The sequence below is a fragment of the Octopus sinensis genome, linkage group LG7 (assembly GCF_006345805.1).
Source record: "Octopus sinensis linkage group LG7, ASM634580v1, whole genome shotgun sequence".
NCBI classification, from domain to species: domain Eukaryota; kingdom Metazoa; phylum Mollusca; class Cephalopoda; order Octopoda; family Octopodidae; genus Octopus; species Octopus sinensis.
The window spans coordinates 27,345,508-27,361,697 of record NC_043003.1 but is presented as its reverse complement, the minus strand read 5'-3'; the positions used below and the strand labels follow the sequence as shown (position 1 = coordinate 27,361,697).

General features: G+C 36.4%; 1 long non-coding RNA gene across 1 annotated transcript; it reads right to left on the bottom strand.

The window, feature by feature from the left end:
* Positions 1-789: 789 nt before the first annotated feature.
* Positions 790-15,191, bottom strand: LOC118764202. Its single transcript, XR_004999992.1, has 3 exons — positions 15,182-15,191; positions 3,444-3,458; positions 790-972 (listed from the first exon to the last, which is right to left on the bottom strand). It is a non-coding gene; the product is annotated as an uncharacterized LOC118764202 (long non-coding RNA).
* Positions 15,192-16,190: the final 999 nt, after the last annotated feature.

The following is a 16,190-nucleotide window of genomic DNA, read 5'->3' as shown; positions in this document are numbered from 1 at the left end:
GTGGCCTCGATGATGTGCCGAGTTACTTTGGTACAGAAAGTTCTCGCAGGTAGACTGCAGCTGTTAACATTGGTGAGTATTCACAACAGCGTGAAGTTAAACCTGGAACAATGTTGGTTGGTGTGTACGTAGACATGTTGGTGATGTCGATAAGCTTAAGGCAACGGTGATGGAAAAGGTGTTGGTGTCGTCGCTGGAACTGGTTGAGTCACTGGAACATGGCTGGTCTGTCACTGGATACTCTGTGGTCAATGGTCTAAGACCAAAGATGAAATGGTCTGTCGATCTAGCCATTTTAAAGGGTTTAGTTGGTTCAAACAATGCATAAGAAAAACAGTGTCACGTGGCCTTAACTGAAGGTTGCAATTGGTTGGTTTATACATTGGCACAAAATAAAACTGCACCAAAACCAACCAATCAGGGCAGTGGACGCAACATAGCCTAAGCAACCGAAGGATGGCTGCTATCTGCCATGACGTTATTTGTATTATTTATGTCCGAGAGAGAAGATATGCTTCACCAAATGCTACATCTTCAACATCAGTTGGAACGAGATAAAATCTTGGATTCCATTCGTGGAAGTACCTACAGTGAAGACTTGTTAAAAAAATCTATAATCTGCGAAGGTTTCTTAATAAGCTTGAAGGCCATCTCTATGATGAGTTCGTAAGAGGGGAAGGTAGTTTCAAATTCACGATTTTTGAAAGCCAACTCCGCCACTGTAAATTTTTCATAGTAATTACATGATGGGAGCATAAATATCTTTTTCATCTTCTTTTCTACCTTTTTAAGCTTATCGATGAAGCTTATTATGCCATAGTTAGCGACATATCCTTTCATGAAGATCTTCGACATTTCAAGGAGATCTGGATATTTGGCCATGTTCACACGGTTGATACAGATTTTATTGTAACCCAAATATATAGCCAAAGACTTCACTTCACCTATGTCGTTGAAATACTGGGCAAGTGTCTTCTGCTATAGCCTCGGGCCGACCAAAGCCTTGTGAGTGGATTTGGTAGACGGAAACTGAAAGAAGCCTGTCGTATATATGTGTATATATATATATATATATATGTGCGAGTGTGTTTGTGTGTCTGTGCTTGTCCCCCTAGTATTACTTGACAACCGATGCTGGTGTGTTTATGTCCCCGTCACTTAGCGGTTCGGCAAAAGAGACCGATAGAATAAGTACTGGACTTACAAAGAATAAGTCCCGGGGTCGAGTTGCTCGATTAAAGGTGGTGCTCCAGCATGGCCGCAGTCAAATGACTGAAACAAGTAAAAGAGTAAGCTTTTTGATACGCTCAGGTCAGCCTCGCAGTATGTTAGTTCCCTTTGACCTATGAAATTCACATTATTTTTATTTCGACAATGCTCAATAGTTTTACAAAATTAAATTCGAAAATTGGACAAAATAGAGAACACGATTGAAAAAATTGAAAAATTAAAGAGAAAGAAAAAAAGAGAAAAGAACTAAAACAATTCACCACCTGAGGTTGAAAAGTCAGGGATGCTGGGAAACCTCTCTAAAGGCTGTTGAGGCACGCTTGCAGCATTGTCTATGGTCCTCACAAACCTCACAAGTTGCTAGAGAAGACAGGAATCTTGCAGTGAGTAGTCTGACCCCACCAAATGTCTGCCACCGTGTATATATATAATATACACACAGACATATACACACATACGCACACGTTTAAATGCACATGTTCATAAAAAATATTCCTGTGCTATTGTACAGTTTGTTGTTAAGTGTACTTTCTTCTTTTTTTTATTCGGCTTTTTTCCACTTCATAAGAAAGTTTGACAAAGCTAGAATATGGTGATCTCAGTGACCATCTTTCTACGTAATTTTCTGTAAAACGCATGTAACCCTTTTGTTACCAACCCGGCCAAAACCGGCTCTGGCTCTGTAGTACAAATGTCTTGTTTTCATAAGTTTTGCATCAAAATATACCACTAAACCTTAGTAGCAATTTATATTCCTTATACTAGCTGAATGATAACTAAGTTATTTTACTAAATTATTTGTTATATTTAAAATTAATTGAAAGAAACAGAGAGCATCTCAAAATAAATACAGTAACGAAAGGAAAGTGTTGCTGGAATACGACTTCTGTTGTGCAGATAACGATTACGGGATCTTTTCGCTTTGACCGACAGATTTTTAAAATAATTTCTATGTAACTAAAAAATTTTAAACTTTGTATACTGGTAGAATATGTTTGTAAAACATCTTTTTCTCTTAGCTTTCTTGAGAAAATTCTGTAATTTGTAAGATACTTGTTGTTTAATTTCTTGCATTTCGGCAATTTCAACCAATCAATGACGTCTATTGAAGTGAAAACAATTTCTGCTGTAACATTTTCTGGCGGCATCATATGAAAATGTCCCTGTTTTTTATGAGAAAAAAGATACCCTGTGGCCATAAACTGAGGGGTCACTCGTAAACAGAGCTGGATAACAAAACCGTTCCCTCTTTAGTGTCTACCCATAATTATGACCGTAGTATCGATCTATTGCATTTCAATCTGTTTTAGGGTTAGAGTTAGGGTTTGGGGTGGGGGGAGGGTATCTTTTTTTCTATAGAAATGTAAATAAACTCAATCTGTTTCTTAAACGAATATATAATATGTAAAGGGACATTTTCACATGACGCCGCCATAAAATTTTACGGCAGAAATTGAATTCACTTCAATAGACGTCATTGATTGGTTGAAATTGCCGAAATGCAAGAAATTAAACAACAAATATCTTAAAAACTACAGAATTTTCTCAAGAAAGCCAAGAGAAAAAGATGTTTTATAAACACATTCTACCAGTATACAAAGTTTAAAAGTGTTTAGTTACATAGAAATTATTTAAAAAATCTGCCGGTCAAAGCGAAAAGATCCCGATTACGTTCATAACATTATGGTTAGAAAAAAAATTATTTTAAAAGTAACTTCAGGTAGCTTTTTCTGCCAACCTCCAACTTTTTACGGTAAATTTATGTCCTGTTGATGTTTGAAACCCGGAAATTTGTGGGGCTGAGTGAGTAAAAATTGCTAAAACCACAGAAAATGAGGGCAATGGGGAAAGGAAACTTTCTTACCACAAATTAACTGTATCTAAATTTTATTGGCATAATTGTAATCTACATCCTTCAAAACGTATCGCTGCAAAATTCAAATAAATAATATGCATTTTCAGAAAGTTCTGGGGTAAGAAAGAAGGCATTTCACTGTTTGACATTTCCATGGTGATGTAATTACAACTGGGCTGAGATCGCTGACCTTGTCAAATTATTTATCTTGGACACCCTCTAGAATTGCACACTCATACATGTTGGCTCTTTAGAGGGACAATGGTCTGGCAATCTCAAACCATATGAATGGCTACACTAAGGAAAAATTTAAGAAGGACCTGATAAAGATCTTCAAAGGATTTGGCCTGTCCATAACAGTAAAAATGATGTCCTAAAAACATTCTATTTATGCTTGTACCCCTTCTGCTCTGTCAAGCATTCCCCTCCGCATTCTATTTCTCTAACACCTATCCCTCCATAATTCCTCTATCTATGGCACTTCTTGGCAGCTGTAATCAGTTGAGGGCATTATCAACACATATTACTACTATCCCTTGCTTAGAACCTCCAGTTATCTCACCCACTCCCCCCTGACTTACTTCAATCCCTTCTCCCCATTATCCTCCCTTTCTCATCCACATCATTTTCATGAACTACCTCCTTTTTGTGCCTTCAGTTATATCCCCCCTTTACCATCCTCCATTTTAACATCTCACATATCTACTATTTTTCTCACCACCTCTCTCATATCCCCCACCATGTCCCACTCACTTTATGTACACCCTTATGTATTCTAGATCTCCCTCCTCACCACTTCCACACCTCACCCACCCCTTCTGAACCATTCTTCCTGAGCCACTTACATCTCTCTATACTGATATTTGCCTTCAACTGCACCAATACCCTTGTTTATTACTACACAAAATCTGCTAGATGTAGCAACCAAATCACATGCAATTTGCCACTGCTACAGTAAACTTGAATATAAAGTAGTCCGTGTTACATTGCAAAAAGATGGAATGGCCATGGCTGGAGTGCCATTGATCATAGGCCTATTCGACCAGAGCTTATTTACCAAGGGTTATAAAAAAAACTATCTTGCCCTAAGCTCAAATATTTCTGCTAGTGCCAAATACTCAGATCTTTACCTTTTGACGTGTCATATAAAGCATCTTTTACTCTTAGCATTTTTGAGAAAAACTGATATTTACGAAGTAATCTCACGTCAAAGTAGTCCTATTTCGGTAATTTCAACCAATCAATGATGTGTATTCAACTGAATAAAATTACTGCCGTTGTTTGTCAACAAGAACTTCAGGCGGTGTATTTTTTGTTTGTCACTGTTATTTATGACAATCTTAACCCTAACACCTTAACCCTAACACCCTAACCCTAAAACTCTAACCCTAAAACCAGTACAAATGCACAAATGATGTCATAAATAACAGTGACAAACAAAAAATACACTGCCAGTAGTTGTTGTTGACAAACAACGGCAGTAATTTTATTCAGCTGAATACATGTCATTGATTGGTTGAAATTACCGAAATAGGACAACTTTGACGTGAAATTACTTCGTAAATATAAGTTTTTCTCGAAAATGCTAAGAGTAAAAGATGTTTTATATGACACATTCTACCAGTGTCCGAAGTTTGAAAGTGTTTAGTTACAAAAAAATTAGTTTTTAAATCTGTAGATCAAAAGGTAAAGGTCCCAATACTCAGGTGACAAGATTGATGCCATCCTTATGGCTAATGTTGGTGGCCTACTCAGCTTGGACGAATTTCGTGTCTCCATTGCCCTCAGAGTTGGAGTTGACATATGCATGGATTTGATCTGTCGTTGTGACAGACTCCTCGACTCCACAGGCCTCTATGGTATTTCTTGCCGCCTGAATGATGGTTACTTCGTGCATCATACAGAGTTGAAACTGATACTCAAAAGGAGCTTGCCTGGGGAAAACATCCCCTCAATCTTGGAACCATCTGGATTGTCCAGATGTGATGGGAAAAGACCTGACGGTTTCACCCTGTGCTCCTGGTCATAAGGCAGATGCCTTGTCTTGGCTGTCACAGCGACTCCTTTGCTTCTTCTCACATCCTGGCTGCTGCGGTCAGGGCGAGATCCACAGCTTCTGTGGCTAAGCGGAACAAAATCCTGAAATACTGCAATCTGTCAGCCAACTACATTTCCCATCCTGTGGCGTTCGAGACGTTTGGTGGAGTCGGGCCACTGACTGCGAGATTCCGGTCTTCACTGGCAACTCGCCTAGCAGAGGTAACTGGTGATGCTCGTGAGGGCACTTAGCTGTTCAATCACATCAGCCTCGCCATCACCCGTGGCAATGCTGCAAGCGTGCCTCAATAGCCATTAGAGAGGTTTCCCCAGCAACCCCAACTTTTCCACCGAAGGTGGTGAATTGTTTTGAGTTTTTTCTCTTTTTAAACTTTTTCGCTTGTGTTTTCTATTTTGTCCAATTTTCTAATTTAATTTTGTAAAACTATTGAGCATTATCGAAATAAAAATAACGTAAATTTAATAGGTCAAAGGGAACTAACATACCGCGAGGCCGGCCTGAGCGAATCAAAAAGCTTATGTACTTCATTTGATTTTGTTTTTCACTTATTCGTTATACTTCCGGATTTTACAAACAGACATTGACATCTTATGCTTGTGTCTCCTACAACCATAATATGGCTTTAGAAAAGGATGCCTTTTTTACTAAACTTGCCCAGTATTTCAACGACATAGGTGAAGTGAAGTCTTTGGCTGTATATTTGGGTTATAGTAAAAATTGTATCAACCGTGTGAACACCGAAAAATATCCAGAACTCGTTGAAATGTCGAAGACCTTTATGGAAGGATATGTCGCTAACTATGGCATAAAAAGCTTCATCGGTAAGCTTAAAGACGTAGAAAAGAAGATGAAAAAGAAACTTATGCTCCCATCATATGATGACTATAAAAATTTTACAGTGGCGGAGTCGGATTTCGAAAAGCGTGAAATTGTAAACACCTTCCCCTCTTACGAACTCATCATAGAGATGGCCTTCGAGCTTATTGAGAAATCTTCGCAGATTACATATTTTATAACAATGCTTCACTGTAGGTACTTCACCGAATGGAACCCGAGATTTTTTTTAGTTCCAACTGATGTAGCAGATATTCGTAGACGTTTGGAATTCCTACCGGAAAGTGTTGACCATATCTTTTTGGCTAAGTGTCGAGGTTTGGACGTGTGTGGGACTGCCGAGGAATGTAAAGTAGATATTTTTGAGAGAGTTTTCGAACTGCTCTGCTATTGGAAAGAATATTCTTACGTCGATAATATGAATTACGAAGTGATATGTGTTGCATTAAATGAAATTGGTTTGATTGGATATGCGAAAAAAATACACGACAAATATTTCAACTGGAAAAATTCAGAAATAAAAACGAAGGAAGTGTTGGTGGAGAAAGCGATCGGACAACAGAGCGGTCGTGTAGCTAACTGAAAAGAACATAGAAAAAGTAAAACATTAATTACATCGGTACACCGTTATTACTCCTGGCAAGGACACTGCCAAAAACACACGGGAGTTTTTTCTGCTGCACTTATATATATATATATATATATATATATATATATATATATATATATATCAACAATTGAGGGTAAAATTAATTAATCAATTTCACCAAGTGAATTTTTTTAGCTGTTTCTACTACTTAAAGAAAGTAGTAGAAACAGCTAAAAAAATTTTTTTGGCTGCTATTTCTACTAAGTTCAGTATGTGGCAAAGTAATTAATTATAACTTCGCCATATAATGTAATATTTTATATATATATATATACACACGGAGTGGCCTAAAAGTAGGTTTACAGTTATTCAACTATCTCTTTCACATTCTTATATCAACAGTTTAGATCTTAATTATAAACAAATATGAAACCATTATTCTATGATGATTTAGTTCATTGTAGATAGAAAATTAAATGTAATAAAATGTTTTAAAAGGAATGTAAAGTGCTTACGTGACAACAGTAAACCTACTTTTGGGTCACCATATATATATATATATATATATATAATATACACACGTTTAAATACACATGCATGAAAAATATTCCTGTACTATTGTATATTTTGTTACTAAGTGTACTTTTTTTTCTTTCTTTTTTTTTTATCCGGCTTTTTTCCACTTCATAAGAAAGTTCGACAAAGCTAGAGATTGGTGATCTCAGTGACCGTCTTTCTACGTAATTTTCTGTAAAATGCATGTTTAAAGAAGTGTTGCTGGAATTACGGCTTCTGTTGTGTATATAAACGATTACGTTCATAACATTATGGTTAGAAAAAAAATTATTTTAAAAGTAACTTTAGGTAGCTTTTTCTGCCAACCTCCGACTTTTTACGGTAAATTTATGTCCTGTTGATGTTTGAAACCCGGAAATTTGTGGGGCTGAGTGAGTAAAAATTGTTAAAACCACAGAAAATCAGGGCAATGGGGAAAGGAAAATTTCTTACCACAAATTAACTGTATCTAAATTTTATTGGCATAATTGTAATCTACATCCTTCAAAACGTATCGCTGCAAAATTTAAATAAATAATATGCATTTTCAGAAAGTTTTGAATGACCTAATTTGAGGGCTGGACACTATAAACCTGTTGCGCTTCTAAGTTGATAGGCGACAACTCTAACTGCTTTGTAATTGACGAAGTTTTCTTTTCTTTTTTTTTTAAAATCAGTTTGCCACTAATCTTTATTTATTGCGACATCAAACTTGTTTTATCGGTGTTCTTTTGGTTTTTAGGTACATATTTCTACAAATTGAAAATTCATTTTCAGAGCCCGCTACCACCTCTTCACAAACGGTGTTGGTTTGTTTGCGTCCCCATAATATAGTGTTCCAGCACAAGAAAGCGATAGAATAAGTGGCAAGCTTTAAAAAAAAATGGTTACTTGGGTTGATTTTTTTCAACTGAACTCTTCAAAGCATTGCTCTAGCATGACCATCGTACAATGACTGAAACAAGCAAGATATATATATATATATATATACATACATACACATACACACTTTATTTAAAGCAGCAGAAAATTCAACAAAACCTGTTACTCTGAGTTTCACGTTCCCGTACGTCGGGAACGTGAAACTCAGAGTAACAGGTTTTGTTGAATTTTCTGCTGCTTTAAATAAAGCATATTACTCTACCACTGGTATTTGAGTACTCTTTTTTCCACCTTGTATCACATTTATGTGTTTACTCCGGTATATATAAATATATGTGTGTGTGTGTGTGTGTGTGAAGTGCGTGGCTTAGTGGTTAGGGTGTCAGCATCATGATCATAAGATTGTGGTTTCGAATCCTGGATCGGGCGGCGCGCTGTGTTCACGTTGCTCCAGTCCACTCAGCTGGCAAAAAAAAAAAAATGAGTAACGCTGCGATGAACTGGCGTCCCGTCCAGCTGGGGAATACATACGCTATGGAAACCGGGCCTATGAGCCTGGCTAGGCTTTAAAAGGGCGCATTTATTATTATAAATATATATTTTATCTTTTGCTTATTTAAATAATAATTTATTGATGTCGCAATAAATAAAGACAGTCTGTCACAGGATTATTCTTTTTCGCCAGCTGAGTGGACTGGAGGAGTGTGAAATGAAGTGGTTTAGTCAAGCACAAAATGCACTGCATAGTCCAGGAATTGAATCCACAATCTTATGAATAACACCCTCACTGCTCTGCTATTCACCTCCTCCATCCTCACACACACACACGTGTATGATAGACTGTGGCCATGCTGGGAAGAACTTTTAGTAAAATGAATTGACCCCCAGCACTTGTTCTGTCAGTCTCTTTTTGCTGAACTGCTAAGTGTTAGGGACATGAACAAACTAACAGTGGTTGTCAAGTGGTGGTGGGGAGGATGAACAGAGACACACACACATACATAAATATATATATATATTCAGTGATCCCTCATTTATCGTGGTATATTGGTTCCAAGACCGGCCGCGATATCTGAATTTCCACGAAGTAGGGACACCATATTTACAGTATTTATTTAACGTGTATTTGGACTTTTAAAACTCTCCCTATACTGTTAACAACCCACCTATTACAGTTGTCTATTAATAACAAGGACAACTGTTAAGCAATAACACTTTAGATTTAAAAAAATAAAGATTGTTACTGTACTCAACACGATAGAAGTTGAAGTAAAATTTGAATGATGATGGTGATGAATTTGCTGTGCAGTAGAAATGATGATGATGATGAAGCTGACAGCGGTGCCCTTTCCTGGGACACCTCTTCCACTTCTTCCGAAGGTGCAGCTGTAGTAGTAGCAGAAGGAACTGGCTTTATTTTTTGCGAGGTTGCAAAAACATTGTGATAGGAAGTTGCTGCCGCTGCTTCTTCTTCCATTCACAGAGCATCTTGTAGGGATTCATGACTTCGTCGACCTTGTTGCAAAACGAACCATATCGTCATCCCATTCCTGTGACCCCTCTTTCAATTCTTTAGCCAGGTTGCAGAGCTTGGCCAGCCGTTCCAAAGACAAGCCAATTTGGTCGACAACTTCTGTTTCTTGCTGCATTTCTTCTTTGGATTTAATGAAAAATTTTAGGTGTTCATATAAACTCTTTTACTCTTTTAATTGTTTCAGTCATTTGACTGCAGCCATGCTGGAGCACCGCCTTTAGTCGAGCAACTCAACCCCGGGACTTATTCTTTGTAAGCCCAGTACTTATTCTATCAGTCTCTTTTGCCGAACCGCTAAGTGATGGGGACGTAAACACACCAGCATCGGTTGTTAAGCAATGCTAGGGGGACAAACACAGACACACAAACACACACGCACATACATATATATACATACATATATATACATATATATATATGTTTATATATACATACATATATATACATATATATATATGTTTTAAAAATCTGTGAAGTCGTGAATCCATGGTAGTTGAACCGCGAAGTAGCAAGGGATCACTGTACAGCAAACGATGGATAGGTGAATTATGTGAACATTGTACAAAAATAATTGTTCGAAAACAATTATTCAAAAAGCATTTATTCAAATGGAAAATTGTGTGAATGAAAATTATTCAAAAGGAGAGTTATATGAAATGTTAATAATTCTAAAATTCTTTATTTTATTTTAACAAAAATGATAACATTAAAAATCAAGTACACAAATGATATTTATTTTGAATAACTGTTTTTCAAATAATTGTTTTCAAATTTTCGAATAATTGTTATCAAACATTGTTATGTTTATATATTTGTTTTGCAAGATTCTTGATGTGAAATCGTGTGTTGAAACAGATGTTGTATTTAGGAATGGTCATGTTACCAGTTTAGCCAATAAAAACACATGCACTAGATATTTGGTGTTAATTTGCTTCAGCTTTATTTATTTTTTACATTAATCTTAATCTTATTTCAGCCAGAGTTCTTTCGTCATACTTCTATGACCTCATCAGTGGTCCTTTGCTTTCTGCTTTCTTATTTGTGTGTCTCTCCTTACTAACGGTCAGCCATTTTGTATTTTGTATTCCTGTTGTATGTGTCTTTATTTGCACATGCATATACCCCTATGTGTGTCTATGTTTAGTTAGTGTGTGTGTGTGGAGGGGAAAGGCCCTGTAATATTTGTATCTCTTGTTTATACACGTTTGTGTAATTTGTTTTTGTTTATTTTGTCCATGTGTTTATGCCTACTTATTATTTTTTTGTTTTTTTATTTAATTAAATTTTTAAAAAATTTTGTTAATGTATATAGTTATTTAATTCCATTTATTTATCTGTGTATTTTGTTATGTTTTTAGTTTTGTTTATATTGTTATCAGTTTATGGGGATCTTATTCTGTCATATGTTGTGGTGTGTTGGGGGTGTGTTAGTGTTCCATTCCAGTTTCCTATTCAGGCTAGGTTTATCTTCTATTATGTGTGTAGCTTCTGTAATTTGTCTAATTGTTGCATCTGTTCTATCTGTGAACAAGATTTTAACTTCTATGTTGTTGAGTGAGCCCCCGTGTTCCTGCTCGGCATGCTGGCACAGAACCGATGAGCTCTTTTATTCCTTAAGTTCTCTTCAATGTTCATTTACCCGCTCTCCTATGCTCCATGCCGTTTCCCCTACGTATGTCATTGTCTTGTTGCTGCATCGTCCCTCTGTACATCTCATACTATAGACTACATTTCTGGCTTTACAGTTTGTTTGTGGGCTAAATCTACACACAGTACAGTTCCTATCTGTACAGAGGGTTCTACTAAAAGGGTAGGTTCTACCGATTAGGGATTTGATAGGGTTGCCTGGCCTTTCAACAACCTTAATCCTAGCTTAAGTTTGTCTAGGGCCCTTCTAAAGCAGTATGCCAGTTCGCCTCTAGGGGTGGTGTCGATGAACATGACACTCTGGTATTTGTGGCTATCATACCAAGAGTTGGCCTTCCCTATTTTCTTCTTAGTCCTTTCAATAGTGTTCCATGACTTGCTCCTATAGAGTGGGCAAATCCCATTCCTATCATTACATATGATAGTATCAAATTTCTTTGTATACTCTGATCCTTTCTTTATGGCTGTAACCTGAGAACTGCATGCGGTGAATGAAATGTATGTGTCTCTTTGACTCTGTTGGGTCGCACATGTGGGACAAATTTCGCATTATTCTGATGAGGTCTGCCATCAAAATATTGAATTTGGCATTGTCTACGATAACTGAGTTCCAGTGGATCAAGTATTTGGAGGCCATAGGTTTGGCATAGTGTGAATGAAGGATTCAAGTTTTATTATTCTCAGTTTCCAGCCAGAGTTCTGTATCTATTACCGGTAGTCTATGGTTAAGGTGTTTAGTAGGGTAGTCTACCGTGACCTTAATACTCTGGTGGATGGAGTTAGCTATTTGCTGAATGCTCTCTATAGTATTAGTTTCAAGAGTACTCCCTTGTGGGGGTGCCTTTATCACTATGTTGATATCAACATAGCGAGAGTACATGTTCACGAGTATGGAGTTCTGTGTCAGGTGTTCCTTAAGCCTTCTATCCCACCATACCCTGAAAAGGTTGCCACATCACCGGCAATACTAACGCCGATGGCTGCCCCCTTGAGATAGGTGTCAATTCATTACAGCTGTTTCCAACAAATTTATTAATTGATTAATGAGTATATTAATAAATATATATTCATTGGAAACAGCTGTGATGAATTGACACCTATCCATTATTTGTTATTTTTTTTTATTTATGCTTCAGCTCTCTCAGAATGTGCTTGTAGCATGTTCCAAAGTATATTAAGGACTGTATATTTAATATAATGTATGTTTCTGAATTAGTCCAAGGGCTGATGATATACTCAGTTGGGTTCAATTAACAGTATGCATAACCTGAATATCTTTCTTCCTGTACCTCAGTACCAGTATTTGTATTCATCTATAGTTGCTGTTTATACATTTTATTTCTGACTCAACCGTTACCATTTAAGTGCCTTATTCACCTGAATCTTTACACACACACACACAGACACATACACACACAACACGCTTCTTTCAGTTTCCATCTACCAGATCCATTCATAAGACTTTGCTTGGCCCAAGGCCAAAAAGTGCCATACAGTGGGACTAAACCCAGAACCATATAGTTTGGAAGCAAGCTTCTTACCACACAGCCACGCCTATATATATATACATATACCACCAAAAAATTTATAATGCAAGTAAATTGAATAAACAAATATATATGTATATATATATATATATATATTATATATATATATATATATATATATATATTATAAGCATGTGTGTGTGTGTGTGTATATCTATCTATCCTCTTCGTGCCAGCTGGCACATAAGGTCTCCATGCTCATTTTCCATTTATCTCACTGTTTTGAAAGTTTTCTTGCTGCATTCCATGATGACCATCCAACCTGATTCCTTTCCTTTTCCACTATCCTTCCCCATGTAGTTTTTAGTCTACCAACTTTTCTCTCCCCCTCAGGTTGCCAAGTCAAAGCAATCATGCAATGATAATTGGGTTCCTTTCTCAATACATGTCCAATCCAATTCCATCTTTCCCTTTTTTACTTTTTGGCTTATCCTGGGGACTTGGGTTATTTTGTTGAGTTCATCCATTGATATGCTGTTTGGCTACCCTATCTGCATCATTTTCTTCAAGTCTTTGTACCGAAAAGAATCCAGTTTTCTCTCATAACTATTCTTTATTTTCCATGTTTCACAATCATAAAGAAGTATAGGTCTTACCAGCATTTTGTAGAGTTTGATTTTTGTATCCCTTCCCAACTATTTTGATCACCGTACTTCGTCCAATTTGATAAACACACTTCTGGCTCTATTGATTCTGCTTATATCTTCCCCTCCACCACCTTCTTTACTAACAATTGTACCTAGATAGGTGAACTCATCCACATCTTCAGTGTCCTTTTCAGCAGTTTTCCTGATCACATACATTGTTCTGACATTCCAATTGCCAATATTTAAATACAATTTTTATTTTATTTTAGTATGTTTTCTTTAGTAAAAATGCTCTGATTTTGAAAATATATATCATATATTAAGGACTCCAACCAATTTTTTTTAATCATTTTATGTATGAGACAAGCTCACAGAATAAAAGAATTCTGTTGTGATGTTGTTTCAATTTTGTTTCATGGTAGTTTATTATTGCTATTAAATATTAAATATTTTCATTTCTTGTTAAAAAAAAAAACAAACAAAAACTAAAACAAAGAAAAATAAGAATCCATATAAACAAAACTAAAAATTGTCAAACGTAATATCCATTTCAAATTTTTGGTACAGGGCCAGCAATTTCAGGGATAGGGTAAGTCAATTACATAGACTATAGTCATCAATAGGTTCTTATTTTATTGACCCTGAAAAGATAAAAGGCAATGTTGACCATGGCGAAATTTTAACTCAGACCCATTAAGACAGATAAATTGCTGCTAAGCATGCAAACAATTCTGCCAGTGTGACACATTGTAAAAATTCAATATAAAAAATATAGTTTTACACTAACAGTTATAGTACTGAACAAGTGTTACATTGAGATGAACACCATTAAATGCATAATTACATAATTACTTTAAATGAAATGAATTTAAAAGCATGGCAATGCATGAGCTCTTTTGTGTGCACTTCTATGCGGTGCCACACCAGCTCATTTACGTGACACAGCCACAAGTGCTTCACATTACCACATACATACATACTAATACATATGTATAAATATACATATATACACACATATATATATATATATATATACACACATATATATACATATACATACACATATATACACACACACACATATACACACATATACATATACACACACACACATATATATATATATAATATATATATATATATATATATATATATATACACACATATATGTATAAATATCCACACATATATATTTATATATATATATATTATATATATATATATATACATATATGTATAAATATCCACACATATATATTTATATATATATATATATATATATATATATATATATATACATATATGTATAAATATCCACACATATATATTTATATATATATATATACACATATATGTATAAATATCCACACATATATATTTATATATATATATATATATACACATATATGTATAAATATCCACACATATATATTTATATATATATATATATATACACATATATGTATAAATATCCACACATATATATTCATACATATATATATACATATAGGCATATATGAATATTTATACATATACCCAATGACTGGCATAGCAGCACCATAGTCAACTGCTACAAGGGTAAAGGTGATGCTCTAGATAGAAATAACTACAGGGGTATTAAACTGTTGGATCAGGTGATGAAGGTCACAGAGAGGGTCATAGCCTATCTCATTAGGGAGAGAGTCTGCTTAGATGAGATGCAGTTCGGTTTTGTGCCAGGTAGAAGCACCACTGATGCCATATTCCTTGTTTGACAACTGCAGGAGAAATACCTAGCTGAAGATAAACCCCTCTACATAGCTTTCGTGGACTTGGAGAAAGCCTTTGACAGGGTCCCCCGATTTATATTGATGTTGATCGACTTCGATTTTGGTTCTGCTTTCTGATATCTGATTTGTTTTGATTTTGATTTTCACTTGCCTCAACGGATCTTCACAAGTGGAGTTTTGTGTCCCAAGAAGGAAAGGTATGTATAAGTCGACTGGCTACATACCAGGTAGAGGCCACGGGTTATGGTCTCACTAGTCTTGCCGGGTCTTTTCATGCACAGCATACTTCCATAGGTCTCGGTCTCTAGTCATTTCCTTGGTGAGACCTAAAGTTCGAAGGCCGTGCTTCACCACCTCGTCCCAAGTTTTCCTAGGTCTACCTCTTCCACAGGTTCCCTCAACCGCTAGGGTGTGGCACTTTTGCACACAACTATCTTCAGCCATTCTCGTCACATGACCATACCAGCGCAAACGTCTCTCTTGCACACCACAACTGATGCTTCTTAGGTCCAACTTTTCTCTCAAGGCACTTATACTCTGTCGATTATGAACACTGACATTACACATCCATCGGAGCATACTGGCTTCATTTCTTGCGAGCTTACGCATATCCTCAGCAGTCACAGCCCATGTTTCACTACCATGTAGCATGGCTGTTCGTACACATGCATCATACAGTCTGCCTTTTACTCTGAGCGAGAGGCCTTTTATTACCAGCAGGGGTAAGAACTCTCTGAACATTGCCCAGGCTATTCTTACTCTAGCAGTTACACTTTCAGCACACCCACCCCTGCTACTGACTTGGTCACCTAGGTAGCGGAAGCTATCAACTACTTCTAGTTTTTCTCCCTGGAACGTGGTAGAAGTTGGTCTCTGCACATTTTCAGTGTTTATTGCTCCTGAGCATCTGCCGCAGACAAAAACTATTTTCCTAGTTAGCCTTCCTTTGACATTGCTGCACCTCTTATGTGTCCATAGCTTTCACTTGGTGCACCTTATAGAGTTTCTACCTACACCTTTTCTACAGATCGAGCAGGGCCATCTACCTGAAGGCATTTGTGATTTGTCTACCTTCCTACTGATTACGACTTTGGTTTTAGCT